The following is a 7,055-nucleotide window of genomic DNA, read 5'->3' on the forward strand; positions in this document are numbered from 1 at the left end:
AAGCCTCAAAACTGCATGCCAGGCTCTCTCTAAAAGTTAAAGTTCATGATAAAACACTTCACACTGGTATTAGATCAAAGTGCAGTCCGGCTCTAGATGATCTCTTCAGCATAACACAGTGATGTTTCGGATATAGTTGTTTCTCCCACTTCTGTGGAGAGCTTCGGCTAATTTTGGAAGGAACTCATTTCAAACCTAAGAATTTATAAAAGGTCCCTATAAAGCTTAACACCAAACTGATCTTTCAGTTGATCTTTCTGAGTTAACTTCAATAATTACTTCCTCCAAACCATCAACGTGTCTTTTAGACCCCATTCCTACAAAACTGCTCAAAGAAGTCCTGCCATTAATTAATGCTTCGATCTTAAATATGATCAACCTATCTCTAATGATCGGCTATGTACCACAGGCCTTCAAGCTGGCTGTAGTTAAACCTTTACTCAAAAAGCATCTCTAGACCCAGCAGTCTTAGCTAATTATAGGCCAATCTCCAACCTTCCTTTCAGATCAAAAATCCTTGAAAGAGTAGTTGTCAAACAGCTAACAGATCATCTGCAGAGGTTTATTTGAAGAGTTTCAGTCAGGTTTCAGAGCTCATCACAGCACAGAAACAGCTTTAGTGAAGGTTACAAATGATCTTCTTATGGCCTCTGACAGTGGACTCATCTCTGTGCTTGTCCTGCTAGACCTCAGTGCAGCGTTCGATACTGTCGACCATAATATCCTATTAGAGCGATTAGAACATGCTGTAGGTATTACAGGTACTGTGCTGCAGTGGTTTGTATCATATCTATCTAATAGACTCCAGTTTGTGCATGTAAATGGAGAGTCCTCTTCACACACTGAGGTTAATTATGGAGTTCCACAGGGTTCAGTGCTAGGACCAATTCTGTTTACATTATACATGCTTCCCTTATGCTGGGCTCACACTGTGCGATTTTTGGCCCATTTTGAGCTGATTTTTGAGTCGTGCAACCGTTTTGGCGATCGGCCCGATTTTGGCCTTCATCGTGCATTGTGTAGTATACGTGGGGTAACAAGAAGCGATTGACACCTCACGACCAGCTCCCGATCATCAATCGCTTGGTCGTGAGGATTTCAAATCCTCGCGACCGTCGTGAGGGTGTCACCGCAGTTTGTCACACTGCGCATACGCAAACACAAATGTCAGCGAAAAAGACGGCGCAGCACGACAGTGCAGCGTGTGATCTGGACACAAGCGACGGAGGCACAACTTGTAGAACTTTGGAAAGCTCATCCGAGCCTTTTCGATGTGGCCTCACAAAATGATCACGACCACAACAACCGTGAAAATAGTTGGATCGACACTGCTGCTCAATCACAGCTGCCTGATCATGTTTTTCATTAGCAATTTAGCAAAGTTGATGGTGGTGGTGTGTCTGTGTGAGTGAAAGACAGAGAGGGAGAGCGAGCGACAGATTTTCTGTTATAACCTTAATTTTATGGACGCACAGTGTGACTCAGGTCGCATCAGAGCATCGGGCCGTATAGTGTGAGACCTGCATCGTGACCTATGAACTTCTAACCCTGCGAGTCAATCGTGCAGTTTGAGCAGGAGCTGAATCGCACAACTGAAAAAAATCGCACAGTGTCTGCCCAGCTTTAGGCAGCATCATTAGAAGACATAGCATACATTTACACTGCTATGCTGATGACACCCAGCTCTATCTGTCCATCTGTGAGTTTTTCCTTTCCAGTCACCTTTCTCACTCACTATGTGTTAACAGACCTCTCTGCATTGGATCATATCTGTTATTAACCTCTGTCTCTCTTCCACAGCATGTCTTTATCCTGTCTTCCTTCTCTCACACCAACCAATCACAGCAGATTAGATTAGATTAGATTAGATAGAACTTTATTAATCCCTCGGGTGGGTTCCTCTGGGAAATTCGATTTCCAAAAAAAGCACAGCACCGACAGAAGTTACAGAGTTACAGAATATTATATATATATATATATATATAATACACACACACACACACACACATATATATATATATATAAATACAGAGACATATATAAATAAAATATACAAAGGGGATAAATAGAATAAATAGGAATAAAAATAAAAATACAAGTGAATTGCACATTTCAAGTATTGAGTCTATTGCACCGTTGACTATTTACAAAAGTATTGCACAAAAGGTATTGCACAGTGAGGTGAAGAGGCACTACAGCTTAGTTGTTCCCCCCTCCTTTGTCCTCCTGTTTCCCCTCCCTCTCCACTCCAGGGAGGAGTTAAACAGTCTGGGTCTGCTGGAGGTTTCTTCCAGTTAAAAGGGAGTTTTTCCTTCCCACTGTCGCCAAAGTGCTGCTCATAGGGGGTCATGTGATTGTTGGGCTTTTCTCTGTATCTATTATTGTAGGGTCTACTGTACAATATAAAGCGCCTTGAGGCGACTGGTGTTGTGATTTGGCGCTGTATAAATAAAACTGAATTGAATTCAAACAATACATCTTTATGTTTTCTCTGTAGCTAAGTTCCATTTCTGGGTAAAGCTTGTTTTTAAGTGTGAACCTGTCGATCCTGAACCACAGACTCTGCGTTGGGACTTCCCATGATGCACTGAACATATCTCCTCCAGCATTTACATGGCTGTCCCTTGATGAGCCTGGTTCTGTCAGAGACCTCTACCTGTAAAAATGGAGCTCTTCCTTCCCACTGTTGACAAGTGCTAGTTTATCCGAGGGTGTGCCCTCCAATGCTGTCATAGGTCACAATAGTCGGTGCCATAATAAATTGCGTAAAAACAAACGCACCTATGCTCCTACGTTTAGACTTCTCTGACATAATTAAGAACAGCTCAGGCTCAGGTGAGCAGCAGCACACTAACAAAGGGAAAGGTGGCCGTTTACGTAATCCTGACAAAGTTACGCAGTTGTCGCTGGACACGCGCGCGTTCAGCTTGGACTCTGTCAGATGTTTGACTTCCCGTGTCGCGCGGCAAGTGGGTGGCGGCGAATGCCTCCCTGTGCACGTGCCTCTGACGTTTACGTGCACATCGCTCATTAAACGTATTTTCGTGCTTTTTTTTTTATCGCACATCACCAGAGCTTTAACGTGGGAAGACTAAGGTTAAAGCAAAACACGCTAGCGTCGCCGTGTCCGCGTGTAAAGTCAGCTACCGAGTTTATTGCGCTTCTCCCCGTAGTTTCACATCGCCGCAGAAAGCGTTTGTTCACACTTGCTGCCCTGCCCGTCTTTAATCTGGTTTAAAATGACTACACTGAGCCTGCTGACGTTCATGCCACACTGACACCGCAGCACAGGATGGAGAGGTGTACTCACTGCTGGATGGAGCCTCTCTGTGTTTGTCTCCACATGAAGCAGCGTCGCGGTGTTTTCCTCCTCACTCTCTCTTCTCACACTCTCTCATGCTTCTTGTTTACTGTCTTATCCGGGGATTTTCACCTTCCCCTCACTGCAAAACATGCATCGCTTCATGACAACTTTATATATTTATTTAAGCGCGTGGTGGAGGCTGCCATCTCCTGGCAGATGTGTGGCACTGGCTCCCGGCTGGGTGTCCGCGGTTATGTAACGCGACATAAAGCGGTCAGACGATGCCACGTAAAGCAGATAAAGCGTGCTGTGGATTAGAGTGGGAATGGTTTCAAATGTGTGCGTCAATTTGTGTTGTGTTGTCACTCTTACTTACATTTATCAGACCGATGATGTTTTCTCCGTCCTCCTCCTGTGCCGTCAGTGATCTCATTGAACACCCTGAGAGACAGACCGTCGCTGTGTTTTTAAGAGAAGACCAATTAGATTTAGCCCTTTAGGCACAGATGTGTTGTAAATGTAAACTGTTATATTTAAATTACATATAGTAATGGGTCTTTGATATACAAAAACTGTAAGTATTATTACCATCCTGAATACTACAGAGCTGCCACCAAAGCTGGAGCAGGAGAGAGCTCGCAAGTGTTTGTGTGTTATGGAGGCAAATTTAAATTCATGTCTGCAGACTGTTCGACATCTGGGTCCCGTTCAGCAAAGAAGCAAAAATGGGAAGGAAAGAGACATGGCAGCCAGCATGTGGATAAAATGTCATCCTCGTAACCTCAAGCCACATCTCATGAACTGAGTCAGGGCTCTAACAGTTGAAAACGTATCGGGTTATTTATCCCCAACACTGTCGCTGTCGCTGTCACTTATCAGGTCAGACGTGCGAGTCTCCTGTCGGACAGCAGACGAGGCGCCAGCTAAACAACAACATCAGCTGGTTATAAAGTTCTGTACACTAATGTTAGGCTTGGTGTCCAGAATCACACGTTCTCCCTGATAAACACTTAGATTACGTTCTTACATGATTTGAGAGTTTATTCGCTAAGTGTCTGTGTCCAACAATGTTAGATCCACTTCAATACAATTATCACTAGCACAGGCTAACAGCTGTAAAAACAGCGGCAGAGCTGAGGCAGCATTTTCACTTCTATGCAGATGAACCCCAAATCTAACCGGCCATCAAGGCAGATAACACACAACAACTATTTAAACTGCAGGAATGTCTTATAGACATAAAGACCCGGATGACCGCTGATGTCCTCCTAAATTCAGATCAAACTGAGGTTCTTGTACTCGGCCCTGACAATCTTAGAACCAGATGTTTACTCTGGAACATGATGAAGTGTTTTTCTTCACTCGCTGTGTGTTTATACACCACTCTGCATTTCATCATTAGTTCTTATTCCTCTCTGGCTCTCTCCCACAGTGTGTCTTTTTCTGTCTTGTTGCCCTCACAAAGTTTTACAGCTGATGCAGACAGTGGAATGATAGGTTCCCAAAGTGTGGGGCCCGCCCCCTAGGGGGGGGGGGGGGGGGGGCGCAGAGTCATTGAAGGGAGGGGCACGGTATGGAAAAAAAAGAGCGCTTGGACACTGTTAGCATCATGGACAGGTTTTTGACGGGGCCACACAAACGCAAAGCAGGAGATGAAGCGTCGCTGAATATGTTTCCAAACCAACTTCATTCTAAGCCAAAGACTAGAAAATATGGTGAAGCAAATCTGCCCTTTGGCTTCACCTGCACAGGTGCCGAGGTAGGTCTCCCTGCAGGATTGGTTTTCCCTGCGTCGGGAGCAGCGCTGGGCTGTTTAAATCACAGACAAACAGGATCCCACAGCTGTTTATGTTTTTGAACCCATTTTGCACAGAGAGGCATTTTTTTTAAAATGTATTGACAGCAATGTTGAATATTATTACACAGGAAAAAACAACTACATGTAAGATAATCACACTGTGACGCCTCTGCCTTTGTAAACAGAGGGACAGTAACTGTGTGTAAAACCTGCAGACAGTCAGATTAACAGTATTGTGTCTCTATCATTCTGCAATTCATCTCATGTAAACAGTAACGTGGCCACAGCGTGACGTGAAAAAAGCACATACCTTTGACGTTGCCTGAGGAACTCTGTATTCCTCGTCCACACGTAAACGCAAAAAAGGAGTTTAAAAAAATCTGTTTTCAGTGATTCAAACATCGTTTACGAGGACGAAACAGCTGCGTTTTCAAAAATACCCGTGTAGGTGCGGACGCAGCGTAAAAGAGTTAGTAGTTTATTTTATTACTACCTGTCATTTATTGCAGATTACTTGTATTTGTTTAATTGTTTACTAAATATTTGAGGTGTGAAATAAACCGCAACGGAGCAAAATATGCGCGCGTGTGGTTGGAGGGTGTGTTTGTGGGGGGGCAACATTTTTCTTGTAAAACAAAGCGGGGCCAGCAAAAAAAGTTTGGGGACCACTGGCCTACGCTAACTACAGATGAACAGCTGTCTGTCCTGTAGCAGCAAAGATCTGCACTGTGAGCGGGAGGGATAAAACTATTTGGTTTAACTGCGGTCTGAAATCTACTGACATCTAGTGGTGAGATTTTACACATTCTGCCTACATTTAGCTCCCTAAACATCTGGTGATGGTATCAGCCCCCAAACACAGAGTCTGATAAGGTTTATTATAAATGTGCCCTCTCAGCTTTCTTTATGGGGAGGCTTTAAAATTCAAGTTTCTCAGAGACAGAAATAGCACCTCTTTTTCCACCTAATGAGCCAAAGTGATGCAGTTCCCATGACATCTTAAAATAGTCACATTTAAACTCAGCGTTTAAACTGGCTCAGGATCAGTTTGTGTTTGTAGTGGACAAACTGCCTCCAAATATGGAGACATTTCTAGAAAAAATAAAATGATATAAAACACATTATTCAGTTTTAAATGAGCTATGGACGTTAACCAGGCGTACGGTGTGTGTGTGTGTGTGTCTCAGATGAGGCTGAGCAATGAGGAAGTGGAGCAGAAAGAGAGGAAGGGCAAAGTCAGGGAAGGAAACACGTGTGTGTTTCCAGTGTTCTTCTTTAATGATGCTGACTTTATAATGGGGCACCCCCAGGGCTGAACATGGCTTGGTGTCATTACCTTTTCATTTGACAACTCAAAAACCCCTTCCTGTTTTCGATGTTGCATGGCGTCATGGCACTCACACACGCACACACACATGCACTCACACACGCACTCACACGTGCACTCACACACGCACTCACACGTGCACTCACACACGCACACACACACGCACTCACACACGCACTCACACGTGCACTCACACGTGCACTCACACATGCACTCACACACGCACTCACACATGCACTCACACGTGCACTCACACATGCACTCACACACGCACTCACACATGCACTCACACATGCACTCACACACGCACACACGCACGCACTCACACACATGCACTCACACATGCACACACACATGCACACACACACGCACACACGCACGCACTCACACACATGCACTCACACACGCACTCACACATGCACTCACACATGCACACACACATGCACACACACACGCACACACATGCACACACACATGCACTCACACACGCACTCACACATGCACACACACATGCACACACACACGCACACACGCACGCACTCACACACATGCACTCACACACGCACTCACACATGCACTCACACATGCACTCACACACGCACACACACATGCACTCACACATGCAC

General features: G+C 44.8%; 1 protein-coding gene across 2 annotated transcripts in view; it reads right to left on the reverse strand.

Moving 5' to 3' along the window:
- The window catches only part of cnstb (consortin, connexin sorting protein b), a 20,049-nt gene extending 16,214 nt beyond the window's left edge, over nt 1–3,835 (reverse strand). Inside the window, exon 1 of one of the 2 annotated variants that reach the window (XM_086263940.1) lies at nt 3,681–3,835. The gene's annotated coding sequence lies outside the window, so the exon portion shown is untranslated. Of the gene's footprint in view, nt 1–3,310; nt 3,456–3,680 lie in introns of those variants that run through there. The other variant, XM_086263939.1, reaches the window with a different exon arrangement.
- Between the last annotated feature and the right edge of the window lie 3,220 nt (nt 3,836–7,055).

Source organism: Aulonocara sp. 'chitande type north' Nkhata Bay, linkage group LG15 (assembly GCF_057382095.1).
Source record: "Aulonocara sp. 'chitande type north' Nkhata Bay isolate Kocher_YH1m ecotype deep benthic linkage group LG15, A_spYH_male_GT1.1, whole genome shotgun sequence".
Taxonomy (NCBI): Eukaryota; Metazoa; Chordata; class Actinopteri; order Cichliformes; family Cichlidae; genus Aulonocara; species Aulonocara sp. 'chitande type north' Nkhata Bay.